A 25,406-nucleotide genomic window follows, 5' to 3' on the forward strand; every position below is an offset into this window, starting at 1 on the left:
TTTGATGAGCATATGCCATCTTGGAATCCAGCTGGCAGCCTCAGGATGCCACCAACACACCATTCCAAATCCCGTAGGTAAGAATACATGGAGAGCACAATTGCAGGAGAAGGAAGAGGCCTAATGGGAAACCGAGAAAGGAAAATAAAAACGTGGTGAGACAAAGAGGTGGGGTAATACGGAAAGCCAATGCCACTGACCACTCGTTGCAATGCCAAATCTGAGTCCTTAAATATGGTTCTACCACCACCCCAGCCCAGTAATTGAGTAATCAGGCTTTGTGGTCTAATGTGCCAAATCTTCATGGTTTCCCCTGCTCTATTTTCCACGGTCTCTAGCCCTGAGTATCTTGCACTTGATACAATTCTGCCATTCTCCTGAATCCTGACTTGGCATCCAGGGCTGAACTGAAATGGAGAATTGCCACTTCAAAATCTTTGCTCATCTGATAGGAATAGTTTATTTCCACTGGGAAGCTTTCAAACAAATACAGGTCTGTTTTTTAGATGGCGTTCTAGGTTGTGAATTCAAGGTTTTAGCCTGAAGTTCAGGAGCAAACATCCCTTTGGTCCAAAGGTGGAAGTGCAGCTGGAGATGATTTTAAAACAAAAATACTAATAACTGCAGATTCTACCAGTGCTTCCCCACAGTACACCAAGGGGAATTTTCGAGACCGCACTGGGTCTAGAACCAAACCTTGACTCCATTCCATCTATTGGGGCCAATAATTAGATTTTGTTTGATTTCAGCACGTGCAACTGTAGATCACCTGCTGTGCACACTTTAGTCTAGTTTAGGGTGCAGAATTTACAGGTTGTTCTAAAATAAAGAAGAGGTTTGAGTTTGGAAGTGATTGGAATGCTTCTCCAGTATTGGATAGTCAATAGATTCACATGCTTAAATCCTTCCCGATCGTCGAAGTGGGAGTCCCACAGTACATTTAAAAGCAGTACAAGTCATCCATCGTACATAAGGGCTAAAAGAAGCATTCACTTAATTAAATTAGCACTATCATTACAAAAAAAACAAACTCTAGCTAGTCAGGCGACCGTGCCCTCTAGAACACTTCCCACAGAGGTTCACCTCCCTCACATTTTATACCGCACGTCGTGTGAAGGGAGTCTCCCTTAGCCTTGCTCCGTTATCCAGGTTTGTCTGTTAAAAACAGATGTATAAGGGTATTTCTCTGAATTTCTTAATTGGTTATTCAGAACTGACTAGCTGAAATGTCAGTCGAGCAAAAAGGGTCTTTTCTAATCTTGTGGGACCTGTGGCAAGAAAAGGCTGCACTTTGAGGATACTCATAAGGAATGTATTCACTGCCTCTACCCTTCTCGTAAGGTAATGGACTGTAAAATGTGCTGTACTTTCCTCAAAGGCTAACGAGGGAAGGCTGCTTTTATTGCATTAAAAAGTTAAAAACTAGATATGTTCCTCTATCTGAAGAGTAGCATGAGGATTCTCCTAAGTTTAGGAAGTCTCAGACGAGAGAGAGGAGAGGGATGCGGGACATGTGTTTCATGAATCACTAAGAAAGCTTGCAAAAAGACTCCTCATGGGTCCTCTGAGCAACCTGCTTCGTGTTGTAAACTCTTTTGTAAGCATTCTAAAGAGGTTGTTGCCTCAAATATCCTTCAGAGCCCACAACACCTTCTCAAAGACTGTCTTTACAGTTTAAAAACCCCTCATCGGTGCCGTCAACTGAGAAATCCACTCTATAGAAAAAAACACTGATGAAACTGTAGATGACCTTGTTGACTAAAGAGAATCAGTCTTTGCCAACACCATCGGCTAAATTAGCCCCTTCGACAATTGTGACGACCAAATCTACGATGACTGTACTATTGTCATGGGTTACGCCTACAACCTCGCGTGTGCTGTCGTTGACTAAGAAACCATCAACCGTTCCATCTGCGGCGAAAGAAGCAGCACTGTCAACTTTTGAAGACACCAATAGTGTTGATAATGGGCATAGTCAACGATACTATTGCCGATTCACTTCATCCTTCACTAATTCCACTAAAGCCTGAAAATACATCTCCGAGCAAGTTTTCACTTTTTCCACAAACCTACTTATTAGATGTGAAGAATTCTGAAGATAATTTTCCTTTTCGAACCGTGTATAGTTCTTCAGAACGTCATGTGAAATATCAAGAGGCGAGTGAAGAATATGGCAAGGGAGATTATTATTCCTCAGGAGCACATTTTATGGGCAAGTATTCTTCATATATAGAGTATTACCTTCCCTACGAACATTGTGAACCCGAAGAGGAGATGGTGCAAGTATTCAGAGCTTTGGGTAACTACTTGCAGAGCATGCTACAGGACTATTGGAGAAGATTTCCTGAGCCCTCTCTGGCTACATCACCTGCACAAACAATTCAAGCTCCTCAAATTCAGCCTCCTACTCACACACTGCAAAATTTGCCAGCAGTGCACACACCAAAGGGAACGCCAGCTTCAAGCATTGTGGTTCTGCCTGCGGATGTTGTGCCGTCCTCAAATAACCGGTTTCTAGTGTTGCGGTTCATTCTGCGAATGATGTTATGACGACAGAGAAGAGGATGTGTTACCGAATGACTGCAGTGTGTCTAATGAAAGGGAAGATTACCTGTTATCAGCTCCTTCACCACCAGTTCCTCATGAGGTGGACTCTCCTCCTGATGTGTGTTAAAAAGTACATCATAGGTATTTGAATGAAGATCCAGAATCCATTTGTAGATATGAGAAATGGTTTAATTGAAGTTGCAGGTCATCCATCCAACTGCCAGCAGGTTCATCAGCAGATTCTCACACAGCATTCTTTTCCACCAGCTCAAGATGAGAACCCTAGAACCTTAAGACCTCACCAATGTGTCAGGAGTGACATCACCCATACTAGCATAAGCATATTACAACATATCTCCCTCCTTTACACATTGCATATATACACAATAAACAACAGAACATCAAGCAACGTAATCTTTCAGATAAGAGGGAGTGCGTGAAACTCTACTAGGTCTCATCATAACTGGAGGAACAGTTTCCTTTCTTGACAAATCTTGAGACAAATATACATCCTCATTTCTGTTACATAAAGCAACACGACTCAAATTCCACACCCTGTGATCAGCAGTTCTTATTGCATTATGAAAAACTTTTATCACTTTGATGGGTTTGGAAAATTTAGAACCAGCAACACAAAACCCAGGTTTTTTAATCCTGACCATGTCACCAACTAAAACTTTTGTTACTTTGACAGCATGTCGTACATCATAGTTTTCTTTACTTTTAAGACACTTCAAATCTTCCTTATTCTTCCAAGTAGTGTCATCCTCAATCCCCCCATTCACCGAAAGAAATTTGTTTACCCAAGGAGGCTCTAAGAAAGTATCAGGATTCCTTCCCCGAAACAAAAAGAAAGGAGATTTCCCTGTTGTCGTATGAGGAGCAAAACGATAAATGCAAACCCTTTTTGAAATTTCCTCCTTCCAATCAAGCCCATTTTGCTTTGCTAAAGAGATAGTATCTTTCAGAACTCTATTAAATCTTTCCACAGTGCCATTCGACTCTGGATGATACAAAGAACACTTTTTATGTACAATTCCACAACCACTAAGAAAATTTTCCATGTCACCAGAAACCAGTTGAACCCCATTATCAGTCAGAATGGTTTCAGGAATACCCTCCTTAGCAATGAGCTTCTTTAAGCAATCAATAACAGTTACTGTGTTCACATTTTTAACACAAAATATTTCCGGCCACCTAGAAAACAAATCCATGATCACAATAACAAATGTGTCCGAACCATCCCCATGCACAGGTCCTAAAATGTCCAAAGCTATATCTTTCCACGGACCACTAGGACGAGATCTTTTCTCCATGGGTTGGGTTCTAGTTTTAAGACCTTTCTCACTGAGAGAACATTGAACGCACTCTCTAACTAAATGTTCAACTTGAGAATCTACACCTGGCCACCAATAACTAGAACGTATCCTCTCTTTTGTCTTGGAGATACCCAGATGTGCCTCATGAGCCAAATTTAGTAATTCTTTTCTTAGAGATATGGGTGGAACTAGTCTATGACCCCTCAATAATAAACCATCACAATGAGAAAGTTGGTCTTTCACTAACCAAAAATCTTTCACCAAAGAACCACCCTGTTCCTTGTGATGCCAACCATTACAAATGAGACTCAATACCTCTTGGATGGAAGCATCAGCTTTACAAGCATCCAACCAGCGTTCATGAGAAATCACCTCATAATCTACTCCACAAACAAAATCCTGAAAATTACTAAAGTCAATATCCGTCTGAGAATCTGATAACCCCTGTTCAACCGACGGTACAAGTCTTGAAAGTGTATCCGCCACAAGGTTCTCACTACCAGGAACATACTTGACAACAAAATCAAATCCTTGTAAACCAACAACCCATTTTGAAATACGTGGTGATATTGAATCAATACCTTTGCTAGATAACACTTCACATAGTGGTTTATGATCAGTTTTCACCACAAATGATGTACCCCACAAAAACTTCTTGAATTTTTTAACAGCCCAATAAACTGCCAAAGCTTCCCGCTCGATAACTGAATATCTGGTTTCAGCCCCTTTTAGACTTCTCGAAATAAACATAATGGTGTTCTCAGGAGCTGTACCCCCTTGATACAAGACCGCACCAAGCCCTTTTAGACTTGCATCAGTAGAAATAATTGATGTTTTGGTGGGATCAAAATTTCTAAGATTCGGTGCATTTTGTAACCTTTGTTTTAATTCACAAAACTCTTTCTCACAAGATTCATCCCAACAAAATCTCACACTCTTTTTAAGTAGATTCCTTATATTGTATGTGACTTCAGCAAAATTCTTTATGAATTTATTGTAATATTCGGCCATGCCAAGAAAGCGCATTAATTCTTCCTTAGAAGTTGGAGCCGTCAGATCTTTGATAGTGTTTACCAGATCAGCTTTTGGAACCACACCATCCGCACTTATGGTATGTCCCAAATAGTCAATCTTTCCACATCCAAATTTACATTTCTCCCGCTTAATGGTCAGATTGTGGGCAGCAAGTCTACCTAGCACCTGTCTAATTCTCTTCCCATGCTCAGACACATCAGAGCCATACACCAGAATATCATCCTGGTATACACAAATACCAGGTATATTGACCAATACCTTCTCCATGACACGTTGAAACACGGAAGCGGCAGAAACTAGCCCAAACGGAAGTCTTATAAACCTGAACGTCCCAAAAGGCGTAACAAACGCAGTCAAATCTTTAGAAGACTCATCAAGCAGTATTTGATGATACGCAGACTTCAGGTCAATAGTACTAAAAATTTTCGCCCCTGCCACCATACTTAACAGTTCAGATATATTTGGAAGAGGATACTTATCAACCAGTACACACTTATTAAGTTGTCTCAAGTCCACACATAGTCTCAAAGAGCCATCTGGTTTTCTAGCAGCCACTACCGGAGCTAACCAAGATGTTCCCTCAACCTCTTCAATGATACCCTGAGATTTGAGTTTGTCAATCTCTTTAAACATGTCCTCTTTAACTGTGAAAGGAACATTCCTCACCTTACTAGACACAGGAATAGATCCCGGGACCAACTTTATTTTATGGCAGTAGCCTTTAAGACAACCCAACTTTTCACCAAACACTTGGGGAAACTCTTCCATGAGCTGAGAATCCAAAGAATTATTATCAATGGACCCAATGACATTCTTCTCTTTGAGTATGACCGGAGGAGTATTATTAGGATCCAACATGACACCCAGATCTTTTTGATGCCACCAACTAATAATACTATCACCCTTTTTGGAAACCTAGATCTTCCCAGAGGTGAAACGATCCTCAAACTCAATTAATCCCATAAAGTACCCTCTCAATTCTATGGGATCACCACCATAGGAGGTAGGACGAATGTCAGGTTTAGACAGTTTCACTTTGGTGCTCAACTTGTCACTAAAGAATTTGTTAGAAATGATGGTAATCTTAGCTCCCGAGTCAAATAATACTTTAGTTCTCTGACCCTCCACTAAAATAAAATCCAGAGGCCCATCACTTCCAACCTGGACCACAATCTGTCCACATTCAAAATCATGCAATTCTGCATCATTTTCTTGAGAAACTTCATTTACACCACTTCTAGAAGCTTTGATTCTGCAGGCATTCACATTGTGTCCTTTCTTTTTGCAAAATGAACATGTGATATTCAGGGCAGGACACGATTTATCATTTGCCCAGTGTGTTGTGCTGTTACATCTGTAACACTTACCGTTCTTTTTAAACTGAGCTCGAGATTTGGTATTCAACTTATCTTTAGTCTGAGATTTCATTAAAGAATCAGAAGGCTTCTGAGACACATTAGTATTAACAACTGTAACGTCCGAACCAACTTTGTTGAGATCCTTTTTTATCTCTTTCACACATGCTAGTGAGTGTTCAATTCTTTTAGCTATTACTAAGACCTCATCAAGAGACGGTTCGTCTTTAAGCCAAAGTTCATCCCTTACTTTCTCAGAGATACAACCAAGCATAAATTGATCTCTTATCCTTTCCTCAATTAGTACATCAAATTTACAAGTGGAAGCTAGACGTCTGAGATCTGTCACATAATTTTCTATGCTTTCATCCTCCTTCTGCATGCGTCTACCAAAGTGATAGCGTTCTAAAATAGTACTAACTTTTGGCAAATAATGTGCATCAAGTTTGTACATACACTGTTCAAATTCATTCAGACCTGTAGCAGCACTGGCTGGAACGTCAGGAAGATGATCAAAGACATCTTGACCCTCAGATCCAAGACAGTGCATTAGAAGAGCCGTTTTCCTCTCAACACTGAGAGAAGTTCCGCACACACGAGCATATCGCTCAAAAACTTTCTTCCACTTGGACCATTTAATAGGTGGATCACCAGGCGATTGTAGAAAAAACGGTGCAGCCGTAACATTCTGCATGACTCAGAATTTTTTTAAAAAAAATAAAACTTTTCCCTCTTTTTTTTTTTTTAACCCACTACAAATCTCCTCTTATTAAACCAGAAACATCCTACAACATACTACAAACACCCATGTCATGCTATATCTAATACGTACAACAGCAAATTGTAATTAGACTATAAGTGGAGAAATGTAGCCTAAATGTTAAAGAAACTTAGCATATCAGCACTCCAGGACTCGCAGTAAAGGTGATCTGTCAGTGTAACATAGAATTGTTCCTAAAGATGTTTATCTGTAAATGTCAGCACTGCATGACCAACATTACATGAAGACTTGTAATCGAACTCGCAAAACTTAAAAGCTGTGCGTGTCAGCGTTACTTAGTAAACAACACGCATGTATTTGTCGTTACATAACCGCGCGTGTCAGAGCTGCTTAGTTAATGTTGAAGGCACACCTGTAATGTAGACTCGCAGCGCTCTACACGTTCCGAAGATGAATCAGGATTATTTAATTATTGGTCTTGTTACAAGCTGTGCGTGTCAGCGTAGTTTGACAACTGACACGCAGAATATTGTACTTCCAGAAAAACAGCTGTGCGTGTCAGCGCTACTTGAACTATGTTAAAGCCCCTCTCGCACAGTAACCTCAAAGCGCTACACACCCTTCTTGTGAGCGTAGTTACGTAACTGAACATCAACTAAGGCTCCGTTGCATGCGGCAGAAGACACGCCGAATAAAGTACTTACAGTTGAACTGCTGTGCGTGTCAGCGCTGCCAGATCAAAACACAAGAGACACACGCAATTGTAGATCCACGGCGTTCCTCACTCTTCCTGTGCGCGTCGCTGCAATGCCAACCGAGGACCGTCGAACAATGGCTGAAGCGTGTCAGCACGTCATGCGCTTCCACCGAGGGACGTCAAATAATGGCTGAGTAGCGTGCGTTTCAGGGTTACCAGGATAGCAGAAGACGTTGCGTTCCAGGCAGAGATTCGACGTACATCGTATGTTCAATCCAGTACTATCTGCTAACAATGGAGGAATTCAGCAGATTGACCTCGAAGAACGTTGTGCTCGAGATAAACAGAGAGAGCGCGAGCAAATGACAGGCAAGTCCAATTTAAATAATAATCTTGTAACTGGCAAGTTTTTTAAGATACTGAATCGGCAGTATTAAAAGAAGATCGTCAGCTTGTGCCACACAAGAATAGTATCCTTGAAAGATGCTTGAGCGCCTACGAGGATTTTACTCAAAAGTAAAAAAAAACCTTAACATCAACACAATCATAGTATAAACGTTATACAGGTGATGAATGTCACTGTAGCACCACGAAGGTCGCCGGATGAAATGGACTAGTCTCAGTAAACGCACTTAGAAATAAAAATTACAGTCTTACTTGACAAATGAATAAATTCGTTTTTCTAATCTTTAAGGTCGCTGTAGTCTGGAGTTGAGCTGTTATCCGTTTTCCCAGTCGTCGCCAGTGTTAAAAAGTACATCATAGGTATTTGAATGAAGATCCAGAATCCATTTGTAGATGTGAGAAATGGTTTAATTGAAGTTGCAGGTTAAACAGCTCATCCATCCAACTGCCAGCAGGTTCATCAGCAGATTCTCACACAGCATTCTTTTCCACCAGCTCAAGATGAGAACCCTAGAACCTTAAGACCTCACCAATGTGTCAGGAGTGACATCACCCATACTAGCATAAGCATATTACAACACCTGTTATCAGCTCCTTCACCACCAGTTCCTCATGAGGTGGACTCTCCTCCTGATGATAGTGGAACTTTCCATACTGTGATGGAGCGTGCAGCAAAACAATTTGATTTGCCAATGCCATTTAAATGATCTGATTGCCTTATTTATGATTTTAAAGTGGGGGCAAGAAAATCCGTTAAAGCTGTCCCCGTGGTAGACTATATCTGGGAAGGTGTAAAGATCATGTAGAATCCAGCGACCGTGTCTGCTGTCCTACCTATGTTGGATAAAAAATATAAGGTGCCAGAAAGTACACCAGCCTATTTGATAGGGTATCGTAAACCAGACTCTATTATATCACAATCTGCTCAGTGCTGTTCCAAGGAGCTTACCCCACCCGCCTATATTAACGCCACAGGATAGAGAGGTTAGAGGTCATGATAACATAAAGATATATGTTCGAGGCATATGAGCTGCAGATTACACACTTGTGCATAGATCGCCATCTGGTGTTAGGCCCGGATGTTTGCAGTTGTTTTTCCTCTTGGAAAGTCTTTGGAAGTCACGAGGTCGGTGACTCCTCCTTTGGATCGTATTGCGCATGGGCTTCGGCTCCATCCTCAGATTATTTTTTTCCGCCATCGGGCTCGGATGTGTTCTTCGCGCTCCAGTTCTGAACCGTTCAAGTTTTCCTGTTCGGCGCGCAATCCTTCCCCCTTTGACGGTTTTGTCTCGATCGCGTTCTCCACACTCGATGCGACTCTCAACAATCGAAGTCTTCGATTCCGGTCGTCGCCGAAGGCCTTCGACCCTACCTGGGCTCCTGTCCTGGCTGATGGAAAGGACGCCATTTAAAAAGTGTCCTCGATGTGGGTCGAAGTTTCCCCACACCGATCTACATGAGGTGTGCAACCTCTGCCTCTCTCCAGAACACGAGGCAAGGGACTGTCCAGCTTGCGCCTCCTTCCGATCGAAGAAGACTATTCGGGACCGACTAGCAAGGAGAACTATGGCTCACTCGTCTACTTCGATCCCCGACGACATCTTTGAAGAAGGCGTCGATGTTCCGGAACAGCACACCGAAGAAGGCCACGTCAGCGCTTCCAAAGCGGATGACTCCGACGTCGATGACATCACTGCGGCACAGAGTTGCGTGAGTACAAACTGCGACCCCAAACCCCCCTCCACCACATTGAAAAAGGTTTCGGTCACGCCTTCGGGCCGAAGTATGCACCGAGAGACTGCTTCTCATACCTCACTTCCGGGCCCGGTTAAGAAGCCTACCAAACCTTCAGGTGGCTCGGGCTTGAGCCAGCCTACCCTCCGTGCCGAAAAACTCTAATCGGCACCGAAAAAGAAAACTGCCCTTTCCTCGTCTGCGCCGAGCTCGACACCGAAGCACTCTGCGCCGAAGACTGGCACCGGCTCCTCGGCACCGATAACCTCCTCGGAGCAGAGCAAGAAACCGAAAACCCTCGACTCCCAAGCCTCGAAACCGAAACCCACCTCTGAATCGAGGAAGTCAAAAGATACTTCTAAACCCCATGGCTCCAAACAAAAAACCAGTGCCGAATCGACACCTAAAAAATTCACAGCTCAGACACCATCGGCACCGAAGGATCTGCCCCCTACAGATTAACTGTTTCGACCCGATCCTTACCAAAAAAACCCTTGTAAAGGATCCAAAGACTGGGCATTTGACGCTTAGTACCAGAAAAAGACCACTGGACAAGCCTACACCAGCTCCACCACCAAAAAGGAGAGACTTTGCCACCTCCCCTGTGAGGATTCCTTCACCTCCTCCACCACCTCCTCCGCTTCCCCCACCCCATCATTCTCCCACACCATCTCCAGATGAGGAGGATGATGACATTATCTACGACACAGGGGACGGAGCGGACAACCAACCAACAGGGGACCCTACTCCTACGGGCTCCCTAAGACCCATGGGACGACTTCAACATCCCAGACGTCCCCAACGTCCCGCAGGATGATCTTTACCCTTCCAGACCCCCCCCAGAGGACACAATGGACTTTAACCAGCTACTCCACAGGGCTGCCCACTACCACGGGGTTGATCTCTCTACACAGACCCTGTGGAGGAGGATTTCCCCTTAGGCACATTTGACACTGCACAGAGGTCCACCTCGATTCTGCCCATGCTTAAAGGGGTTATTAAGCACGCACCAGAGGTTTTTGAAGACCCTGTTAGGGCCAGGGTCATCAACCCTCGCATTGAGAAAAAATATAAGGCCGCCCCAACAGATCCAACCTACATTAGAGGCCCCGCACCACTAGACTCCCTGGTAGTCCCCAATGCGAGGAAACGTGCCAATTCCCAGGTATCGGGTGAGGCTCCACCGCCAGATAAGGAGTCTCAACTCCTGGACGCCTCTGGCAAGCGGACGGCGTCCCAAGCGGCCAACATATGGCGCATTGCTAACACCCAAGCGCTCCTAGCCAGACATGACAGGGCACATTATGAGGAGCTGGAGTCAATAATGTAACACCTCCCTGACCAATATAAACCTAGGGCCAACAAATTAATTCAAGAGGGTAAAACCCATCACCAATACCTCCATCCTTTGTGCCCTCGATGCAGCTGATACCGCCTCCAGGACAATAAATACCAGCGTCCTTCTGCGTAGGCATGCCTGGCTATGATTTTCAGGGTTCAAACCTGAGGTTCAGAGTACCATCCTCAACCACCCCTTTGATGAGAAACACCTGTTTGGCCCTAATGTCGACATAGCCCTCGAAAAAATGAAAAAGGACACAGACACGGCAAAATCTATGGGCGCCTTGCAGTCGCAAGCTCACAGGCGCTCCTTTTGCCGTTCCTCCTTTAGAAGCACCACTAGAGGCTACTCCTCCGACAGTGCCTCCACTTCCTACAAGGCCCCTACCCAATCCACCTTCACTAGGGGTTACCAAAGAGGCGGCTACAGGGGTAACAACACCACCAAAAGCAGAGGCAAAACTAACACCTCCCGCTCTGCCTCCACCCCCACCCAATGACTTCCCTCCACTCCCCCCAGACCATTCCACTCCAGTCGAGGGCAGACTCCACAATTTCCTTCCTCTCTGGGCTACCATCACCTCGGGCAGATGGGGGCAACAGATAATTCAATCAGGCTACTGTCTAGAACTAACATCTACCCCCCAACCATTCCACCCAAACAGTGCCCACTGTCACAGGAACACTTGTCACTTTTAAAGCAGGAGGTGATATCCCTCCTACAAAAAAGTGCAATAGAACCAGTTCCTACCCACCAACAAAACAAGGGAGTTTACTCCCTATATTTTCTCATACCAAAAAAGGACGGCTCTCTCAGACCCATCCTAGACCTCGAACCCCTAAACCACTAAATACACTCAGACCACTTTCACATGGTCACACTCCAGCAAGTACTTCCTCTGCTCTCCCAGAACGACTTCCTTGCCACCCTAGACCTCAAGGACGCCTATTTCCACATTCCTGTTCACAAAGCTCACAGGAAGTTTCTCAGATTCGTAATGGACAGTCAGCACTACCAATTCAAAGTACTCCCATTCGGAGTCACCACAGCACCACGTGTGTTTACCAAGTGGTAGCACACCTGAGAAGACAACCTATCCACGTCTTCCCATACCTGGACGACTGGCTCATAAAAGCCAGCTCATACAACCAGTGTGTACAACACACTCACGCCACTATCCAACTTCTTCATGACCTTCGCTTCACAGTAAACCACGCCAAGTCCCATCTGCATCCGTCCCAAATACAACAATACCCCGGTGCCACCATAGACACCTCAAGAGCGCTAGCCTACCCCAGTCCTGCCAGGATAGCAAGCATACAGGCTCTTCGCGGCAAATTTCAACCACAACACTCTCGTCCAGCCAGAGTGTTCATGCAACTTATAAGGATGATGGCCTCTTGCATATTCATAGTACCTCATGCAAGACTCCAGATGCGTCCTCTCCAAGAGTGCCTAGCACGCCAATGGAACCAGGCTCAAGGTCAACTAACAGATCTGGTGTTGGTAGACGGTCGTGCCCATCGCTCTCTGCAGTGGTGGACCACCAAAAACCTTTCCAAAGGGCGACCGTTCCTAGAGCTGGTTGCTCAAATAGTTCTAACTGCGGACGCATCGCTCTCCGGCTGGGGAGCTCACCTACTGCATCACACCATGCAGGGCAGGTGGACACCTCAACAAAAGTTACTCCACATCAACCATCTGGAGTTACTGGCCATATTCCTAGCCCTAAAAGCCTTTCAAACACACGTCTCAGGCAAAGCTGTCTTAGTCCGCACAGACAACATAACAGCCATGTACTACATCCAAAAACAGGGCGGCACACACTCTCTGCAGCTCTCTCAGCTAGCACAGAGCATATGGAGGTGGGCCATACCTCAGAACATTTTTCTCCTAGCCCAACATGTCCCAGGAGTCCAAAACACCATTGCAGATCTGTTGAGCCATCAAACACAACAGATCCACAAGTTGGAACTTCATCCACAAGTTCTCCAACCATTCTTTCAAATGTGGGGCAACCACAGATAGACCTCTTCGCCACCCACGAAAACGCCAAAAGCCCAAGCTTCGCCGCCAGATATCCACAACCATTGTCCAAAGGCAATGCAATATGGATGAACTGGTCAGGCAGATTTGCGTACGCTTTTCCGCCTCTCCCACTCATTCCATTAGTGGTGCGCAAACTACAGCAACATTCCCTAACTCTCATCCTAGTTGCTCCGACTTGGGCCAGACAGCTGTGGTACACCACATTGCTGGAACTCTCCGTAGTTCCGCACCAAAAGTTACACCTCTCTCCATGCCTCTTAACCCAGAACCATGGAGAGATCAGACACCCGGACCCAGCTCAGCTCAACCTTGCGATCTGGCACCTGAAATCCTAGAATTTGGTTACCTTAATCTTCCCCCTGACTGAATGAACGTCATTTAAAGAAGCTAGACGACCTACCACTAGAGCTTGCTACGCAGCCAAGTGGAAACATTTCGTGACCTATTGTCACAACAATAACGTTAATCCCTTAGATGTGTCTATACACGCATCATAGGCTACTTACTACACCTACAAAGATGCAACCTAGCCTTCACATCTATAAGACTACACCTTGCTGCCATAGCAGCATATCTACAGAATAGACCGCATCTATCACTCTTCAGAATACCTGCCATAAAAGCCTTTATGGAAGGCCTTAAGAGAATAATCCCCCCAGAGTGCCACCCTCACCTGTGTGGAATCTAAACATCATTCTCACAAGACTAATGGGCCCTCCAGTTGAACCTCTACATAAATTTGAGCTTCAATTTTAACATGTAAAACTGCTTTCCTTGTAGCCATTACTTCGCTCAGAAGGGTCAGTGAGATACAAGCACTCGCCATTCAAGAACCCTTTCTGCAAATGCATCATAATAAAGTTGTTCTCCGCACTAATCCGAAATTCCTTCCTAAAGTCATTTCTCCCTTTCACCTAAATCAGTCTGTGGAACTGCCCGTATTCTTCTCGCAGCCACAAACCATTGTAGAAAGAGCTCTTCACACCCTAGATGTCAAAAGAGCTTTACTCTACTACATAGAGAGAACACAACCTTTTCGTAAGACCAAACAACTATTCGTGTCTTTCTCACCACCAAACAAGGGCAACCCCATCTCCAAATCTGGGATAGCTAGGTGGATTGTTAAATGCATACAGATTTGCTACCAGAAAGCAAAATGAACGCTATCTGTTCCCCCTAAAGCCCACTCTACACGTAAAATAGGGGTTTCTATGGCATTTTTAGGGAACATCCCCTTAGATGGTATCTGCAGAGTAGCTACATGGTCTACACCGCACACTTTCACTAAACACTATTGTGTAGATGTGCAAACTAAGCAAAAAGCTAGTGTGGGCCAGACTGTCCTCAAAACATTGTTTCAAACCACTGCAACAGATACTGATGGTCGCCGCTAGGTGCGAGTACTGCTATATAATCTATGCACAGTGTGTAATCTGCAGCTCATATGCCTCGATCGGAATATGCTACTCACCAGTATGCATCTATTCTTTGCATGTAGAGCTGCAGAGCTACACACGCCCACCCGCCTCCCCGGCTACCTTTATCTGTTCCAGTTTTATCTTAATTAGATACAGCACACATGGGGATCTTTCCTTTTTCTTACAAAGCTCCATCATTTCCCCGCTGGCGAAAAACAATCTGAGGATGGAGCCGAAGCCCATGTGCAGTATGATACAAAGGAGGAGTCACATAACTTGTGACTTCCAAAGACTTTCCAAGAGAAAAACAACTGCAAACATCCGGGCCCCACACCAGATGGCGATCTATGCACAGTGTGTAGATCTGCAGCTCTACATGCCAAGAACAGATGCATACTAGTTAGTAGCATATTCCTTTCATACCTCGAAGATTGGTTGAGAAAAGACCATACATGCCAGGAAGCTATCAAAGGGACAGCGGCCTGTGTAACTCTATTCAAGAACGTATGCTTAACTCTAAACCTCGCAAAATCTTTGCTTCATCCATCAAAGACCATGACATTTTAGGCGCCACCTTAGACACCATTCAGGACGAAATGTATCTTACAGAAGACTGACAAACCAGGCTAATGATGTTAGCGCAGAGGTTGTTGCAAAGAAAATCCATTTCAGATTGCCTATCCAAGTCCCTTCTAGGTATGTCATCATGCGTTCCTCTAATACCATTTGCTGGCTCCAGATGTGACCTCTGCAAGAAGAATTTGACAAATGATGACTGCAAACTTGTGCCTCTTTGGAGGACATTCTAGAAATTACGCCAACCATGAAGGAGTACCTTCCTTGGTGAAGTACCACCCATCCATAGGGCTAACCTCCCTGCCTCAAATAACAGACTTTGTGGTGATGACCAATGCCTCTCTAGAGAGATGAGATGCACGCCTTCAGAATTTATAAATCCGAGGAAAATGGGCTCCACAACACACAAATCTTCATATAAATCTATTGAAGCTCAAGGTGGTCTCATTGAGTTTACAGGCCTTCCATCCCAGAATCAAGCGAGTGTTAGTACTAATATGCTCAGTCAATATCACCACCAGGCATTACGTCAACAAGCAAGGAGGCACAAGATCTCAACCGCTGTACCAAGAAGCTCAGGAGAATTGGAGGTGGGCACTAAAACATCGGGTGCGCTTGAAAACTGAGCAATTTCCCTGGAATAAAAAAATATTGTAGCTGACACCTTGAACCGGGCTAGGGACGGTGCCACAAATGGGGGCTCTACCAAGGTGCCCTGGACAATATCTTCCACCTTTTAGGGCAGGCCAATTCTAGATCTATTTGCAACTCGTCTGAATGGGAAATGGAGATTTTTGCAGTCTGGGATCCACAATCGGTATTGTGGGGTAATCTGTTTTTAATAAGATGGTTGGGGATCTTTGCTGACACTTTTCCCCTGATCCCATTAATTCCACAAATTCTCAACAAGATTAAACTAGTACCATGCAGGGTTATTCTGATTGTCCTGAAAAGCCCAGGCAGTTTTGATTCACCAAACTAATCCTGCTCTCGGAGAAACAACATATTTAGCTGAAGCCAATGCCAGCTTTGTCAGTGAACCAAATACTTAATGTGGCTCCAGGGTCCTTGAACTTGTAGCGTGGCTCCTGAGCACAAAGGATTTACAAGCCGAAATAATCACACAAGACTGTAAAATTCTTGCTAGAGCCAGAGCTAATTCTACTTACAGGATTTATAAACTCAAGTGGACATGCTTTTGTTTGTAGTGTCAAAGTTTGCAAAAGTCCTCTTTCAGCTTCACCAGAAAGTCTCCTGCCCTATATATTACATCTAGCTAAATCGAGATTGGCTCATACTTCAATTAAAGTACTCCTAGCAGCCTTATCTAGATTTAGAAGATAATCTAGCTCATAATCTCTATGGTCAAATAGACTTATCGAACAGTTTCTTATAGGCATTTTCCAAGTCTTTTCTCCCATAAAGCAACCCCCACCACCGTGGCAGCTTAATTTGGTCCTTTAATAGTTAATGAATGCTCCTTGCAAGCCCATTCAAAGAGCTGATCTAAAGTTTCTCTCATGGAAGGTGGCATTATTGCTAGCCTTAACGTCTGCAAGGTGAATAAGTGAAATTCAAGCATTTACAGTTGAAAAACCCTTTTTACAATTTAAAGAGGACAGGGTAATAGTATGAATGAACCCCAAATTCTTCCCATGCCGTCAAGTTCATCTAAATGAGCCTACCGTTCTCAAAACATTCTTTCTAAGTTTGCAGACCATAGCAGAATTTTTTTTACACTCAGATGTTAAAAGATGTTTAATATTCTTTTTGCTTCAGATGCAATTTAGAAAATCTAGCCAATTGCTATTGGCTTATGGCAAGCCTCAGAAAGTATATTCGCTGTCCAAACAAAGCATTGATTGTTCGAGTTTTGCTGCTATCCAGTTTTGTCATCACAAAGCTGGAAAAACTGTTATCTGAAGCTAGAGCACACTCTACCAGAAGTGTCTAAATCAGTCGCCCTTGTGGCTGTTGTCTCTCTTCAGGACATCTATAGAGTAGTTACGTGGAAGAGCAGACACACGTTTACCTTGCACTACTGTCTGGTTTCAACAGTATAGAGGGATGCAGCAGTGGGAAAGGCTGTCCTTTATTCCAATAAAGCAAGTTTTTATTTCTTTTATTGTCCTGCCATCCGAGATAGGTATGCATACAGATGTATGTGTTTGTGTGTGCATATGTGTATATATTATCTACTGGCAGTCGCCAGTAGATAGTTATAGTTAGGACCGTGTTTCCATAGGAAATCTCAAAATTCTATTTTGAATAACTTTGGCGCCGATTGACGAATCTTCGCGAAATTTTCTAAACTAATGGGGCGCTCCGCTCAGCTCCTACCCTGAAAGTCTTGGGGGGGATTCGTCAAGCAGGGGCCGAGAAAAAAGGGGGGTCCCAAAACGCGTTTTCCACATGCATTTTCCCATAGGACCTTTAGTCGAAGGTACAGCCCAAACGGCTGAACAGAATTACTTGAAATTTGGCAGAGAGGTAGTCCTCAGGTCAGGGAAGTGCCTTTTGCATATATGAAGTCAATCTGTTCAGTAGTTCCTGAGAAAATTGCAGTTAAAAGCACATACATATCTATAGCCGCGCACCTTAACGTGCGCGAGCGTAATTCTGATTGGTTGTTACATGTCAGTCAACGTTCGAATCGGTCGAAATCAGGAAGTGTCGGCCGCCATTTTGTTTTCAGTGCGAGAGTGGAAAAGGAAGGTGGCGAACGTGAAAAGGGGGCAGGGTAGAGAGTTCCTGACCCCCTAGCCTTTGTCAGGGGGTCCCTGAAGGACCCCGAAGGCAGAAAAAAACATGTAAATTTATTTTTTTTAAATCGCGGGGGTGCGCGCAATGTGCGCGCACGCTGAAGAACCATAAAAAAAATTGAATACGTAGCTCTAAAATAAATATATATAAAAAAAAATAATACATACATAACTTAGCATTTAAAAAAACGTACAAATTCACTGAAAAAAACGTAGGTTTCACACACGTTATAATTGGGAATTAGCATTTAAAAAACCTTGCAAATTCACTTAAAAAACCATAGGTTTCACACCTGTTATAGTTAGGTGGATATTTCACTCGTAAAAAACCAATGAAATTCCCCCGTTATATTTACTTCAGATAACTATAACTCGCGCGACCGCCACTCTATCACAAGGATGATGTCATCAGTGATGTCAAGAGTGATGCACTGACCATATCATGAGTGATGTAATATGTGACGTCATGAGCAGAGGATTGCGGGTGCGCGAGTTATAGTTTTTCTCGCCCTTGGGGGGTCCTTCTGTGACCCCCTGACCAAGGCTAGGGGGTCAGGAACTGTCCACTCTGCCCCCTTTTCAAGTTCTCCACCTTTTATTTTCACCCCCTCAGACTGCGAGAGACAAAATGGCGGCCGACACTTCCTGGTTTCGACCGATTTGAATGTTTACCGACATCTAACAACCAATCAGAATTGCACTCGCGCACGGCAGGGTGCGCGCACGGTGCGCGCGTATAGATATTGATATGCTTTTAAATGCTATTTTCTCAGGATATACTGAACAGATTTACACCAGACCTGCAAAAGGCACTTCCTTGACCTTATGGCTACCTCTCTGCCAAATTTCACGTAATTCTGTTGAGCCGTTCGGGCTGTAGCTGCGACTAAAGGTCCTATGGAAAAATGCATGGGGAAAACGCGTTTTGGGACCCCCCTTTTTCTCGGCCTCCGCTTGACGAATCACCCTGAGACTTTCAGGGTAGGAGCTGAACGGAGCGCCCCATTAGTTTTGAAACTAGGTTGTAACTATCTACTGGCGACCGCCAGTAGAAAATATAAATATATATATATATATATATATATATATATATATATATATATATATATATATATATATATATATATATATATATATATATATATATATATATATATATAATATTCTGCTCCAAAGTTTGTCCACCAGGTGAGCAGCACTCGATCAGCAGCTTTGTTTATGATAGGCATGGACGAGGATCCGCTTGTAGAAGCCGCTCCGTAGTGGAATTGCCTGACGCGTTTCGAAGCTCCATATGCTTCTCTTCAGAGGCTTTAACGGAGACGGTGTGTGCAAGCGCTGAACCTACTTCGCCATTTTCATATTGCACTCCCACCAATGGGAAGCTCGAATGAGACTGTGCTTTGTGGGAAATATGGTCCGGATAGCACACAAATCTTGTCCTGTATGGACCCTGCAAGTGGACTCGTCCTCAATCCTGTTTGCCGCTGCTGGCCCACATTACTGACATGATGGTTACCATGTCAGGTGGCCCCTGTCCATGCCTATCATAAACAAAGCTGCTGATCGAGTGCTGCTCACCTGGTGGACAACCTTTGGAGCTGAATATATATATATATATATATATATATATATCAAGACCGCTGCAACGCGGTTGACACGTTGTCTTTTGCACTATGGTGACTGACTGAATTTTACTGCAATAAATCTCACTGCAACGTATAAGCTGTGGTCCGTACCGGTCGTCTTCGCTGCGCATTCGTTGTGTCAAGAGTGTGGTATGTGTATATAATCTACAATTTCTCCAATGCTCTTCACTCTATACATGGAACCTCTCTGAAATCCTTTATCAAAAATGTCATACCACATGTTTGCAGATGACACTCAACTCTACATCAAACTCTTCTCACAAGAGGATATCCAGAGGCTGTATGGTCCCACCCCCCAAAAAAAACACAGGACTGGCTGGCACACAACTATCTAAAACTAAAGCTGCAGAAAACCAAATTACATTTTTTTTCTCGCCACCCCGGAGATCCCAAAAACTCAATTATAGGCTTAGAACCTCAATTCGCTAAACTGCACACCAACCCTCTGCCACTCTGTAAAATTACTAGGCGTCACTCTAGACTCAAATCTAAACATGAGCCTATATACAAGCTGCGACTAAAATCGCAAACCTATAGCTGCACATTTTAAGAATAATAAAATCCTTTATACCGCTAGGAGATCTCAAAACGGTGGTTCAATCTCTAGTGCTCTCAAGACTGGACTATGGAAATGCCCCACTTATAGGCCTACCTAAAACTAGCATAGCTGTCATGAAAGCCACATTAGAACATTGGAATGTTGGGAGCTCCTTCGAAGACAATGAAGTGCACCCTGCTTCTACCGGCCGGTAAAGGCCCGCAGAGCAACATTCCAACGTTTTACAAAGGCCTCTTGGAGCTCGAGGGGATTTAAATCCCCTCGATCTTCGAGAAGCCTTTGTTTTATTTGTTAGAACATTCTTCCCTCTAGTGGCATAATGTTTTAATAGCCTTATAGCCCTTTGTCGCAGGGCTATACCGACTAATAAAATCCCGTCCCTTGTTAAAGTCCCTCGCCTTCGGCTCGGGCCTTTAATGCGGGAGCTGGTATTTAATAGCCGGTATAGCCTGCTACGGCGGGCTATAAGGCTATAATAAATGCTGCAGCAAGGCTCTTAACAGGCACATGTCGTTATGATCGTATTTCTCCATCGCTCAGAGCCCTCAGCTGGCTCCCATTTGAAGCTAATCTCCAACTGAAGTTGGCATGCATAACGCACAAAGCTCTACATAATTATGGTCCTAAATGCATGACAAATGGGATCAATCTATTTGGAAGGGGAAAGGATTCCAGAAGTGCTAATTCCCTAACACTAGAACCAGCTAGATTAACAAAAGGAAAACACACGCCAGATCTGCCCCGAAACATTAGAACTCCCTATCACCCTCAACAAGAACAATTCTCATTCAGGCTTTTCAAGAAGGAAGTTAAAGCCTTACTGCTAGAAAAACATGTTGTAAGCAAAGTATTTTGGACTGCCATTCACTTTATTCAAATTGCTTTGTACTGTCCTCTTCAAACTCTATGTACAGCTGATCCAATGTGACCTGTGTTTATTGTACTGCAACCCTCTTCAGATCTTTGTACAACGCTCTGATACCTTAATGGTCATGTTCGCGTTTTATAAAACACTATAAAAATAAACATACTTGTTTGGAAATTGGAATATTATGTGGTATGGCTGGGAAGCCTTACCATGTATTATCACAATACCCCAAAGATGGTCCTTGGATTCACACTAATAAATCCTCCGCTCCGGTCTGGTAGAGTGGAAAAGAGCAGTCCGGCTTTACTCTAGGAACATGTGTTAAGCATTTCAGAGTACCAACATGGACGATAATTAATTGACACGACCTGAAAAATCATACACAACTTTTCTTTTTTAAAAACAGTATTTGTCTTGAGACACCAAAGCATACATACAACCGATGTTATAGATTTTGAAGCAATATTAAATCAGTGCAGTAAAATACATGGAAAAGAGAACATTGAGGTCAATAGCAAAAACCACCAGTGAAAATCGGTCACTTGCAGGTCGAGTTGCGTTGGACCCCTGCAGTGTAAAGTAACGTCAGGCAGTTAAATTTTACCTGGCCTGTGGAGCCTGGGTGCATATTTGTCTTTGCTGTTTGTGGTGCTGAATCGGAGCTGTGGTAGATCTGCTTTTACTGCTGAGACAATACTACGGTGGAGATGCAAAAGAACAGAGGTTGCTGACGTCGGTCACCGGTCGGTTGGAGTACACTCTTGATCCAGCGTAGAGTAAAAGGGATCAGATGCCGGACTGGCGACGAATTAGCCTTGCCAGCCACAAGCACAGGAAAAAAACTTCTGGAACTTCGCAGGGTTGGGAGTGAAGTAGCTGTCCGAGATGTCAGGGCAGCCGAGACTACAACTCCCACAATGCACTGGACCACCTAAATTTTGGCGATTCCCACGGAGGGCCCAATGGCAACGATTCTTTGGATGCAGTGAGTGTTTTTAGCTGCAGTTTGCAAGGGACTAGTGCCACTAGTCTAGGGGAGACTAAGAGTGCTTCTGGCTTCCATAGGGTTCCCTCACTTCAGGAGTGCTGAGTTTTTTTCCAAGGACTAGTCGTTTACTCGGTCTCTTGCCACAGGGACAGAATATCCGTCTTTTGCTTTGGTGTTGTGGGCTAAGTCCCGTTCTTGGTGACATGTGTCTCTTCTTGGTTCTTCCTTGAAGTATGTTGTTCACATCTAAGGTTCTGATGTCAGGGGGGTCCCTTAAATCCTAGATTTAGGAGGCTTAGGGGTGTGGGAGGTAAAAGCCTATGGGCAGCTAGTCTCTGCAGCTAATCTGCCCCTAAGGTGACTACATCCGGTGGTGTAGGTCACCTTTTCCCCAGAACCCACTATTTCTGCCCTCCTAAAGAAAGCAGAATTCAAATTAAGGTGTACAGACCAGACTTCCCACCCTAGAGGTGTGGCCAGCCTTCCTAGGGATGTTCACCTCCTGCATATCTAATTTCCAGTCTTGCTTCGATGCAAATGTGCCTGGGGCAGAGGGGTGGCTGTTTCCTTCACTGGGAGTTACCCCTGATGCACATCGGACGCATTGCAGCCTTTGAAGCTCAGTGTCTTGATGTGCCACTTCACTAGCTTGCTTGGGAGGAAGGAGTTGTGACCTCCGTCCTGCCCAAGCCTTTGTTCCTGACTTGTGGGAGTGATTACACCATCTGGCAGGAGGTTGGAATCCTGTCTTGGCTGCAGCAGGAGCGGAACGGTCACCCAGAGCACAGTAAAGCTGGGGCAAATAGGTGAGCAACCTCTGAGATGCTACCTGGGTGCATTCCACATCACGTGTGCCCAGATGTGGGTCCTGTACTCGGCATGCCTCTGGAGTCCAGCTAGCCTGGCTTATGAGGGATGATATCCTGAAAGTGGTCCCAGGATGTTTGTTTTCTGACCAGGGAGGGCCTGACAGTTGAGGCTAGACTTTTCCATGGGGAGCAGGGTCAAGACTGATTTGCATATGGCTGGGTCTAAAATGGAATGGCACGTTATGCAAATAAACTATTTAGGCCCAGACCTCTGTCGTGGGGGTAAATTTTGACATTGTTTCAGCATTTATTTTTTGCATCACCCAGGGTACGAGAATCATGTCCGGGGTGTTCGGCAGCTTGTTTGATACCAGACATGAAATATTATACTAGAATCAAATCAAACCACTTTATTCGGCTAACAAAAGCCATAAATGTACACCACAAACAACAATTTTCATACGAAGAATATATAGAATCATAATAATACATTCTGGGTTCAATAAAATATACCACATACAAACAGTAAAAGAATACCGGTAAAAAGAGGTGACTTGTATTTCATTGATCAGGCAATAGAAACAGTTATATCCGTATATAAAATCCATCAACAATTTAAAATTTCTAGCACCCTTTCTTCCTATGTCTAACTGCCGCCACCAAAGAATTCGCAACATTAAAAATCTGCCAAGGGTTATTTAACAGCTGCAAATATAATAGGACTTGAAAACGTTCTCCTCATGGAGCTAAAATGCTCACAAAACATAAAATGTATGGTATCCTGTGTTGAGAAATTGTCACAAGTACAGGGGCCTAAATCATTTACCCTACTCCACCCCTGTACACTGCTAAAAGACCATGAATGAGGTTAAAACGAAACCCAGTCAAAAGAAATCTTTAAAAAGGTTTTGTGGCAATTGTCAAGTACGGTTCTATCCGTGGGACTGTCTTTAACAGGAAATGGGCTTTCACCGTAGGTTTCACAATCTCCGCATCTCTCTCTGTAGACAGCACGTTTAAAAAAAATTGTACTTTAACCCATGCCAATTCCTCTTTCACAATCTTTTCTGGAGTGGCAAAAAGTTCAGGTCGTCCCAATTTACCTAGCATTGACGTGACATATAGTATCCATTGAATTTTACTTGCATTGTCCAGCGCTACACAGTCCCGGACATATTTCTCTGTTCAGCGCCAATTCTGTAATAATCCGCATCTTTATCCAACATACCACAGGGCCCAGCCCAAACTTGGTCCTTAACAAAATCACTACCCAACTCTTGGCGAATAGCATAGGTGGGGTAGATTGGGGAACCGCCAGGAGATCTCATAAATTTATTTTCAACTTGCTGAATTTCTACTACAGGTTTGTATCCCCAAATCGCAGACCATACCTTGCTATAGCAATACTTTTAGATCTATACATTTTGAGCAAAGCTTCAAGGGGCTTTGCTCCTAATCGGGATACAAAACCTTGCATAGCAGCTATGGACCTAGACATTGCATGTTTTTTCACCCTTAACTGGGGAGTCCAGGAGCCTCTCTCATCGAATAAAACTCCCAAATAGGAAAAAAAGGAAACCCTTGACAACTCAACCCCTTCACAATAAAAAGATTTACATTTTTTTGTCTTCTGCCCCATTGTCATCGTGTGCGATTTGGTTTTATTAACAATAAGGTCCAAGGATTGCATGAAGGACCCAAATGAATCCAAAAGTCTCTGCAGACCAACTGCAGTGCGGGCCAAAATAACCGCATCGGCAGCATATAGGAGAGCAGAAATAACCCTGTCTCCTATATGTGGAATATCTGAAGTGGTAGTGCTAAGAGAGGTGTTTTAAATTATTTATGTAAAGTGTAAAAAGCAAAGGGGCTAGGATACAACCCTGGTGTACCCCTTTTTCAATTTTGAAGTGATTAGTGCTAACCCTGGAATAAAAATCTTTATGAAGATCTGCTAAGAAATAGACTAAGCAGCGGTCCATCACCATACCTATCAATATTGTCCATAATTTTGATCTGTTTACTAGATCAAAGGCTGAAGATAAATCCATGAAGGCCAGCTGTAACGTACCTTGTTTCGCCACTATATTTTTCAGCCAAAAGGTGCACATTTAGACACTGATCTGCAGTTCTTCTTCCTTTTCTAAAACCGTAACTGTTAAAATTCCAGTGTCGTCCAACCATTCAGGAAGTTTATTTAAAATAACTCTACCTAAAACCTTAACCACGTAATCAATCGGGGAGATGGGTCTATAACAACCTGGATCATCTCTCTGCCCCTTTGTAAAAACTGGAATAATGCTGGAGAGAGACCAGGATGGTGGAAATCCATACATACTAGCCATATTTAAAAGTTTGGTTAAAGTTTTTGCCCAAAGATGCAGTGTTTGTTTATATAGATCAGCCGGAACACAATCGGGACCAGGGGCCTTATTACTAGTCATTTGAGTGATAGCCATCTCCACTTCATTTACTGTAGAATTCAGTGATGTGTTGCCCCTCTCTTGATCAGGAAGAACTGGAGAGCCCATCCCGTACTGGGATACTCCATAAATAGTATTAAAATCGGAGTA

The 25,406-nt window shown here is 43.8% G+C and overlaps 1 protein-coding gene across 1 annotated transcript in view; it reads left to right on the forward strand.

The window, feature by feature from the left end:
- LPCAT3 (lysophosphatidylcholine acyltransferase 3) overlaps window positions 1-25,406 on the forward strand; it is a 178,474-nt gene that overhangs the window by 133,942 nt on the left and 19,126 nt on the right. The window lies entirely within an intron of this gene.

This window comes from Triturus cristatus, chromosome 7 (genome assembly GCF_964204655.1).
Source record: "Triturus cristatus chromosome 7, aTriCri1.1, whole genome shotgun sequence".
Classification (NCBI taxonomy): domain Eukaryota; kingdom Metazoa; phylum Chordata; class Amphibia; order Caudata; family Salamandridae; genus Triturus; species Triturus cristatus.